At 39.3% G+C, this 10669-nt stretch overlaps 1 pseudogene; it reads right to left on the bottom strand.

Annotated features, from left to right (window-relative positions):
- Positions 1–840: 840 nt before the first annotated feature.
- Positions 841–10462, bottom strand: LOC132669695 (olfactory receptor 11H12-like; annotated as a pseudogene).
- Between the last annotated feature and the right edge of the window lie 207 nt (positions 10463–10669).

Raw genomic sequence — 10669 nt, forward strand, 5'->3', positions numbered from 1 at the left:
AGGGCTAATTTAAAAGGAGGTTATCAAATTTAGGATCAGACATTTGAATTAGGAGTGGACTTTCCTGAAAAAAATATATATACATTAGACCTACCTCCTAAAATGAAAGCACTGGCAAAATGTGGGAGTCAAGCAAGTCATTATAATCTTACTGAGGATGCTTGTTGGTGCCCAAAACTATACTTAGAATTATGGAATATGTAAAAGTAGTGCTTTAAAACTGTTCCTGAGGGGCACCTAGGTGGCTCAGTTGGTTGAGCATCTGACTTCAGCTCAGGTCATGATCTCATGGTTCATGAGATCAAGCCCCACATTGGGCTCAGTGCTGTCAGTGCAGAGCCTGCTTCAGATCCTCTGTCACTCTCTCTCTCTCTTCCCCTCCCACACTTGTGCTCTCCCAAAAATTAATGAAACCTTTTTTTTTAAGAAAGTTTAAAATTGTCCCCAATATTGAGGGTTTTTTTAAAAAAACTGGTTAATTATGTGTGTGATTGCAATACATTCAACATTCGTTATTCTCTGAAAAGAACAACTGGCTCTGATGAAAGCAGAATTTGAAAATGTTGAAAGACATCAAGTAGTATTTAATTAAAACCAAAAGAAACTAAAAAACTCAATTATAGAGGAATACATGAAAATCTTACCAAGTTGTATTTCAAACTAACTGTATCTAAGGTAACTGCAACATAAGAATAATAACTTCCTAAGACTTAAATCATGAGTCTAGTGAATTTTTAAAAATCATCCTCCCAATATATGAAAATAAAATAAAATGAAGGGAAAAAACCATAATCTCATTTTTGTTACCTTCCATCCTCCTAGACTTGCCGTATACTAAATTCAACTTTTGAATCCTTTAGCGATTTCCCATAATAACACATTCAGAATTTTCTTGAGTGCCTCTTTCATATCTTTGTTCCAGAAGTTGTAAATCAAGGGATTAAAGAGTGGGGTTGCGAAAGCATAGAACAAGGTCACAAATTTCTGCATCCCAGGATAGTCCCCAGAACCTGGGCTAATGTACATCACCATGACTGAACCATAGAACAGACACACCACAGCAAGGTGGGAGGCACAAGTAAAGAAAGCCTTATGCCTTCCTGAGCCTGGGGCACCTATAACACCACACTCAAGACAGAGAAGTAAGTGCCATGTACAGGAAAGTGAGAAAGATGATGAGAGAGCTATTGATACCACAGATTTGAGTAATTTCACATACTGGAGCACAGGACAATGTCAGCAAAAGTGCAAGATCACAGAGAAAATGGTCAGTGGTGTTTGGACCGCAGAAAGGCACCTGAGATATTAGAGTCAAAGGAGTCAGTAACCAGAGAAAGCCCCTACCCAGCAGAAGACCACTAACTGAGTGCATAGGTGGTGGGTCATTATGGTAGGATAGCGGAAAGGTCTACAAATGGCAAGTAATCAATCAAAAGACATCACTGACAGAAATAAGCCCTCAGCGGCACACATCGAAAAGAAGTAGAACTGGAGCAGGCAGCCAGCATAGGAGATACTCTTAGTCTGGGAGATGATGTTGGCCAACATTTTGGGCACATCAGAACTGACATAGCAGATCTCCAGGAAGGAGAAGTTGGCCAGGAGGATGTACATGGGTGTGTGGAGTTTCCGGCTTGACCACACGGCACAGATGATGGATGTGTTCCCCATGAGAGTCAGAAGGTAGATGAGGGAGAAGATGACAAAGAGGAGGATCTGGATCTCCCTGCGGCATGGGAAGCCCAGGAGGATGAACTCACTCACAGACCCAGAGATGTTAGTAGTCTCCACAGTCCTTATTAGTGTGACCTGTGGACGTGACAGAAGACTGTAAGAACCAAAGAAATATTAACACTATTTTTCTTCTTTCTTTGTCCTGGTGAAGAGATACATGCTTGTTTTCCTCAATTCAGGCTTGTGATATTACTAACTTCCCTTTGGAAGGGTGAGTTCTTTCCTTTTCATCTCCTTCCCTCTCTCATTTATTCAATAAACATTTATTATGTACATATTATTGCCAGGCACTGTTCTGGGAGATAGCAAAAAAGTGATGAATAAAAATGCAGAGTCCCTGCTCTTTTGTAACTTATGTCAAATATATTTTGTTCAAAGCAACTTCAAACAATACATTCATGGCTCCAGAATTTCTACATAAAAGGAGTTTAGGAGCTTAAATCTGATTGGAAGAGATCTGAGGAGATTGACCTTGGAATCACATTTGCATAGAAAGGAAATTGTTTTTACTTAGACTATGTTTATTTGTGGGAAATTCATAGGGAGCCCCATACATCCCTCCACCTATATCATGGTGCTGCCACTGACACTGTAACAGCATATGACAAATCAGAACAAAATATTTTCTCATCACGAGACATGATTATACTCAGTTGGAAAAAATAAGGAAAGGCTTTAGCAAAAGGTCAGTGACGGAGGCAGAACATTAATAGCATATACTAATGATAATGTGAAAAGATTTGGCTGTAAGACGTTGTGTTTAGAGAAAAGCCCAAAAGAGTGAAAATTAGAGTACTTGTTAAGGAACAGTGGGATACAATTTTCACAGATTGGGCCACTTGGCAGAGGACTCACTCACTGCCAGTCTAATTCAGGCTTCATTTGCTAGTCAATGGAAAACAATTGGAGCTAGACTAGTACAAGAACACAAGGATCAAAGGTTTATGGAAGCTACATTTGCAAGACAATTAGAGGGTAATGAATTTGCAGTAAACTATTAGAAAGCAGTTTCAGTAGCCCAAAGAAAAAGCCTGAAGAGCCTGACTTAGGGTAATGTATAAGCAAAAAGATACCAGGAATGAATTCAAGAGACATGCAATGGTAGACACCTAACCTCCTAGGCTTTAAAATCAGTACAGGTAATGAAATGCTCCTCAGGAACTGAGAAGACACAGAAAAGAGACCTCACGTTCCATTTGCCACAGTAATACTCTTTAGATCTCTTCTGATTGTTCTCTCACCTGGGATGCCTCACAGGAGAGAGCCACTCTGAACATCCTGGCTCCTTCTGTTCCCACACGTCAACATGCTGAAGACAAGTGTTCCTTTCCTTGCCTTTCCTCGCCTTTGGGTCTCTCTCTGAGCCCACTTCATTCCCCAGTCCCCTGTTTTCTTTTGACTCCTTTGAATCTGAGTATTATACCTCATTAAATAAATTAGCTTCCACTTACAAAGTTTTCCTCTCCTACAAGCCACACATAATGGGTGTTGATCTGCTATGTTGTCACTCATGTGAAAGAGAACAGTAAACAAGAGAGTCATCTAAATTGTTGCCAGTGTTTTAAAGAAAAATTGATCCCTTTTCCTGTTGGCTAAGAATACAGTCCTTTTCAACACATGAATAGAGGGGAAAGAAAAAAGAGAGAGAGAGAGGCAAACTATAAAAAACTCTTAATAATAAAGAACAGACTGAGGGTTGGTGGAGGGAGGTGGGTGGGGAATGGGCTAAATGGGTGATGGGTACTGAGGAGGGCACTTGTGATGAGCACTGGATGTTATGTGTAAGTGATGAATCACTAAATTCTACTTCTAAAACCAATATTATACCATATGTTAACTAACTAGAATTTAAATAAAAACTTGAAACATTTTTTAAAAAGGTAAAAAAATGAACTATTTCCGTATAAAAAGAAAAGAAAAAGAAACTAGAAACTTAGAAAAACCTCCTACTTCAAAGAACAGTTCTTTTGAAGATGACCTGCAAAGACAGAATGATAACTTAATGAAAACATTTCTTTAATCCCATGTCTAATATGGTTTGTATAAGAGGAATGGTGTTTGCAAAGGAAAATAATCATGAAAATTTTGCTCCATTTTCTTATCAATAGATAAAACAAAATGGACAATGAGACACAGGAAAGAAGTTATTGTTCCATGTGCCCAGACCTACTTATCCCACCCAGTGCAGCCCAGAAGTCAGAGATATCAGCTCCTTGGTAGGACGCTTTTTGGTTCCTTTCTTTACAAAGATCCCTTTCAGGTTTTACTCAGAGAATAAAACAAGCCACAAATCTTTCCATTCCCCATTACTTATCCTTTCCAGACTCTGAAGCCTGTCTCTGGAGACCTCAACCCCAGGAGCAATGGAGGCAATTAATGTGCATCATACAGACTTGAGCATGTTTCACCCTCAGTGATTATCATATCGAGGATGAAAACTACACGAATGTGCACACATTCATAGGTGCACTCACAAATACACACACGTATGCACATATACACACATATTCCAAGCTAACATAGTATTATTCCTTCCAGAGTTTCCTCTCCTAACCTTAAGAAACTACTTTTTTTTTAAATGTTTGTTTATTTTTGAGAGCCAGAGTGCAAGAGAGCATGTATGAGGAGGAGAGGGGCCGGGAGTGACAGAGAATCCCAAGCAGGCTCCATGCTGTCAGTGCAGAGCCCAATGCAGGGCTTGAATTTAGGAACTGTGAGATCATGATCCAGGCAGAAATCAAGAGTCAAATGCTTAACCAACTGAGCCACCTAGGCACCCCCTTAATAAATTACTTCTTAGCTAAAAAATTTGTTTGACATCAGATGCTTTCATGTCATTACTTTCAAGCTTTGTTAGACCTAGAGTCTCCCGTTCCTGTTGTCCAAATGACAGTTTAAAGATCCTGTCCACTATATCCTTAATGAGCCTATTAAACATCTACATCATCTCCATACTTTTCAAACTGCTTATGCCTACATGTAGGTCACATAGGATGGATGTTTGTCAACTAAGAAGTTAAGACACTGACAGAGACAAATACATTTCCTCTTCTTCAAGTCAATAATATATTTTTTAAGGCTCCCTTGGAGGTATGTATGCTCATGTAACTGAGTTCTAGTTAGTAGAATGTAATTAAAATTGATGTGTAACACTTGAAGCTTTATCCAGACATCATCCTTGATGATCTTGGATATAATTAAGTATGTTGACCTAGGAAGCTAAGTTTTGAAGATGATGAAGACAAGGATGGAAAATACCTTGAATTCCAGAATCATCATTTGAAAAACAATCATCTGTCAATCAGGAACATCTGGATTTTAAGTAACCAGTGAATATGTTTCATATTTGTTTTTACAATTTTTTAAGTTTAATTTATTTTGAGAGAGAGCATGACAGAGACAGAGAGAGAGAGAATATGAACGCTGACAGTGCAGAGCTCCATGCAGGGCTTGATTTCACAATGGTAAGATCGTGACCTGAGCCAAAATCAAGAACTGGACACTTAACCAACTGAGCCACGCAGGTGCCCCAAAACTTTTCATATTTGATCCACTAAAAAATAAGGTTGTTTGGAGAATAATGTGACTAGTTGAATTAAATATTTACTTTTTGATAAATATATGAAAACAATCTGTGGTTGACTATATTAAAATGTATATATTTGTGGGCTTATTCCCTTCAATTTTCTAATTCTAAAATGGCACAAATTAAAAAACAATGTTTATGAAGGATAAATTCTGAGAAATAAAAATTGTGAGTCATAAAGTGAGAGCATTTTAGATTTAGGTCAATGTAGCCACATTTCCCTCCAAAGACATTTCAGAGCTTTCTTCAGCACTATTACTTTTCTCTCTGTCCTTAGCAGCAAGACCTAGCTTTTCATACTGTGCTGCTGGCCTAGTTCTGCAAACTGGGCATTATAAATGAATATAGCAACACTATTTTATAGCTCCATTATGATGATGTATGTCAATATCAACTGAACGAATATGGAACATATCTTTAAGACTTTTTTCATCCAAGGTGACCCAATGTCTACCCTTCAAACCTACAATGTACATCCTCAAGAACACAAAGCTAATCGCCACACTAAACAAAAACCTGGGGAACTGTATTAACTGCCCACACACCATTATAAAACCAACCTAGCTCTCTTGCTATTTTAATAGCACATACAAGGGATGTAAGATTCTTCAGAACTCACTAGATCTGTTACTAAACCAGGTTATTAGTCTTAGAACTCTCACAAATCTTACACATCATACATTTGTTGGAGAATTTTTTTTAATTTTTTTTTATATTTCAGAATTTAGTTTTGAGAGAGAAAGAGTGCAAGCAGGGGAGGGGCAGAGAAAGAGGGAGACACAGAATCTGAAGCAGGCTCCAGGCTCTGAGCTGTCAGCACAGAGCCCAATGCAGGGCTTGAACCCATGAACAGTGACGTCATAACCTGAGCCGAAGTCGGACACTTAACCAACTGAGCCACACAGGCACCCCAAGAATTGTTATATCCTAATCTCTTAAGATAGGTTCCCATATTCTAGAACATAGCTTTTTAACCTCTTTACAAAGAGTAGTTTCAGGGCGCCTGGGTGGCTCAGTTGGTTGAGCATCTGACTTCGGCTCTCAGGTCATGATCTCACAGTTTGTGAGTTCAAGCCCTGCGTTGGGCTTTGTGCTGACAGCTTGGAGCCTGGAGCCTGCTTCAGGTTCTGTGTCTCCCTCTCTCTCTGCCCCTCCCCAGCTCGCGATCTCTCTCTCCCTCTCTTTCTCATAAATAAACATTTTTAAAAAAAAATTTTAAAGAGTAGTTTCTGCTGGCTCATAACAGCTGTAAAACACTTAACACAGACTTTGTCATAACTTCAATATGCAAGAGCAAAAAGCCTCCATGGAAATATGCTACAAAACATAGGGCTTGAGGTAAGGTAAAGGAGTTGCTGTTGTTATTATCATTGTTATCCTTCCTTTTTAAATGGTTCTCAGATGGCAAGTCAAATATGTGGTCAAAGCCCAGAGATCTTTCCACTGTTTAGAGTCTATGGTGAAAGAAAGGCTCAGAATTTCCATTTGGGCATGTTCAATTAGGAATGAAATATGATTTTAATTGAACACCTTCCCAACTGCAACTTCAAACTACTAAACTTAAACTCTGACAATGTTAATATAAAACAGATTTCCCACCTTGACTGTAAGACTCTGAGATGTCAGCTATGTTTTCAAGAGGAATTGTGAAATTCTCAAAAGATTGAGTCAATACCATTAATTTGAATTCATCTTCTCCTTAAAGTTAATTGGATTGCTTACACTATGTTTGATGAAAGATGGAGCTATACTGTGGCACTCAGTGACACAGAATCTAAACAAAGATGCCAAATTTTCAAAAATGCATGTCTGATTATATCATTCTTTTGCTTTCAATTCTTAAATATTTCCTTCTCTGCTACAGGATCAAGTTCAACCTCTTTAGTGTCTCTAAGTTCCTGCCTCCCTAAGTTCATCTCCTTTCAGGACCCCCCCATTCATTCTAAACTCAGCAATACTCCTTCTGCTTGTAATGTCATCATTCACCTTCCTCCTTCCCTTCTATCCAAAGAACTTCCAGCTTGTCATTCAAGATTCAGATGACTTATCAGGTTCTCTGTGAACTCTTCTTTGACACTTCCCACCAACACTTTCCTAACCTATACTTAGTCCAACGCTCTTCTGTGTTCCTCTGGCACACTATGCATTCCTCTCTCTTAGCATTTTTCATTGGAATTAACACATCTATGCCCACATAAGTCAGAATTCCTCAAGAACAAGGATCCTATCATATGTATCCGTGTTTTGCCAATACCAAGTGTGCTGCTTGGAAGACTTTGTAGGCCTCAGAGTTCCATGTGTAAGACCACACATCCTCTGGCCTCCACACCATCAGCAAGACTAAAGAGAAGCAGCAAAGCTCTACCGTCTCCTGGTAAAGTTACCCTCATCTCCCTCCCCATCAACCTTTCTACACTGTCTGCTGTGAAGACAGCATCAGTACATTGCCTTCTCCCAAAATGGCTATGATCTCACTCCACTAGTAACAAAGAGAGTCTTCCTTGTCTCTTTTGCTGCTTCCAGGTTTTTATCCCTCCTTCCTCTCTAAAAGCTATGTTTTAAAGTTCAATCTCCCTTTAGAGGAAGAGGACAAAGAGGAACAGAGACAGAATAAAGAAAAGACAAGAAGTCATTTATCTAAGGTTACTTACTGAAAGCTCCCAATCTACTAACCATAATCCACCCCATCCACACCTACTCTCATTACAAAGGAGAACATAAGAAGCCACAGAAGAGCACTGTCCATTATGGTAACCACTAGCTAGTTGTGGCTACTGGCACTCAAAATATGACTGGTCCATATTGAGATGTACTGAAAGTATGAAATTCAGCCCCATTCTCAAGATTTAGTATACAAAAAACTAATACAAAATATCTGGTTAATAATTTTATATTGATTACAAGTTAAAACATTTTTATATTGAACTAATGGGTCATTAAAATTAATTTCACTGTTTCTTTTCACTTTTTGTGTGGTAGAAAATTTTACATTATACATGTTGCTTGCATGTGTCGCTCATCTATTTCTGGGATGGGTATGTAAGATCAAGTCCACCTGAGGTGTGCAGTGCTAGACAGAGAGAGAAAGACAGATACCATATTATTTCATTCATATGTGGAATTTAAGAAACAAAACAGATGAACAGAGGGGAAGGAGGAAAAAGAGAGGCAAACAAACCACAAGAGACTCTTAATCATAGAGAACAAACTGAGGGTTGATGGAGGGAGGTGGGTGATGGATGGGCTAATGGGTTTTGGGTACTCAGGAGGGCACTTGTGATGAGCACTGGGTGTTATATGTAAGTGATGAATCACTAAATTCTACTCCTGAAACCGATATTATACTATATGTTAACTAACTAGAATTTAAATAAAAACTTGAAAAAAAAGAAAAGCATACAGACAGAGGATGAGCTCTCTTCCTCCTTGAGGTCAGGCACATCACAACTCTGGCTCACAGTGGGGGAGGAATTTGACACCAGGCAGAAGCCAGTCAGCTCAGCTAGGAGGTACTTCAGACCCTCAGGAGAGGTTCTGCTATGTGATCTAAAGACTTGGCAACACTGAGCAGCCTCAGAGCAAATTTCTCCATGTGCCAAGGGTTTGCACACCTCAGGCCAGAACCAAAATTATTCCTTTCTTTAATTTTATCCCTGGTGATAATGCAGTTTCTAACAATCATGAGCACTAGGGTAGAAGAAACTCCCTGAGGTGAAAGTCTGCCCTTGGAGGTGGGGGGGGGGGGGGGGTGGCTGCCTCCTTGAGACCACTCTCTGTGTCCTCAAAGAGCAAAACAAAGGGGCAGGCACCTTGTGGGGCAGAGCAATGATAGAGCTGGGGAGGGGAGAAATATTCGTGACCTGAAGGGAAAAAATCCTATCCTATCTGTAGTTTCAATTACTGAGAAAAAGCTGTAACAGCAACATCACAAGATGGAAAGAAAATGCACACACAGACAAGACTGCAGCAGCAGGTGTTGCTGGAAAAGAATACAATGAAAATGCTAACATTATAACAATCAAAAAGACAAAAACAAAAACAAAACTGACATTGGTAATGCGCTTTACATTTCAAAATTATTTTTAATTGTGGTAAAGTATATATCACATGACATTTAACAAATCTTAATTTTTTTTTTTTTAATTTTTTTTTTCAACATTTTTTTTATTTATTTTTGGGACAGAGAGAGACAGAGCATGAACGGGGGAGGGGCAGAGAGAGAGGGAGACACAGAATCGGAAGCAGGCTCCAGGCTCTGGGCCATCAGCCCAGAGCCTGACGCGGGGCTCGAACTCACGGACCACAAGATCCTGACCTGGCTGAAGTCGGACGCTTAACCGACTGCTTAACCGACTGCGCCACCCAGGCGCCCCAACAAATCTTAATATTTTAAGTGCACAGTTCAGTGGCATTAAGCACGTTCACACTGTTGAGCAACCATTACCACCACTGGTCTCCAGAATTCTTCATCTTCCAAAACAGGAAATGTGTATCCATTAAACAATTATTCTCCATCCCCCTTCCCCAGCCCCTGGCAACCACCATTCTACTTCCTATCTCTATGAATTTGACTGCTCTAGGAACCTTATAAAAGTGAGATTATACAGTCTTTGTCATTTTGTGAAAAGCTGGTGCATCCATGTTTCAGAATTTTCTTTCTTTTTTTTAACGTTTTATTTTTGAGAGAGAGAAATCAGAGCACAAGTGGGGGAGGGGCAGAGAGAGAGGGAGACACAGAATTTGAAGCAGGCTCCAGACTCTGAGCTGTCAGCAGAGAGCCCGACACAGGGCTCAAACTCATGAACCTTGAAATCATGACCTTAGCCAAAGTCAGACACTTAACCGACTAAGCCACCCAGGCACCCCAGAATTTCCCTTCTTTTTATAAGGCTGAATAATATTACAGTGTTTGTATATATCACATTTTGTTGATCCATTCATCTGTAGATGGACATTTGACTGCTTTCATCTTTTGACTGTACTTTGCATTTTACAAATACTTTTACACGTGATTGATCATTTGATCCACATAAAACCTCCAAAGTGTCCTTTTTAAAAATTGGGAATGAAGGCTTTGATTCACTGAGGTGGAACCAGAACACAGTCTTCATCAATCTTTGTCCAACAAATCATTGTCGTCATCTTCATAACACAAAGAAATGTGGGGAGGAGGTGGAGCAAAAATTATTCTTGTTTTGGTTTGTATTTATATAGACCTCCTTCAAGAAACAAAACTTTTTTTCCTTAAAAATAGACTGTTTTTTCTTTATATAAATATAATATGATTATCATTTCACAGTTTGACAAAAGAAACTGCTGAAGCTCTTACTTGACAATGATAGCTAATGA

The sequence above is a fragment of the Panthera onca genome, chromosome B3 (genome assembly GCF_046562875.1).
Source record: "Panthera onca isolate mPanOnc1 chromosome B3, mPanOnc1 haplotype 2, whole genome shotgun sequence".
In the NCBI taxonomy this organism is placed as follows: Eukaryota; Metazoa; Chordata; class Mammalia; order Carnivora; family Felidae; genus Panthera; species Panthera onca.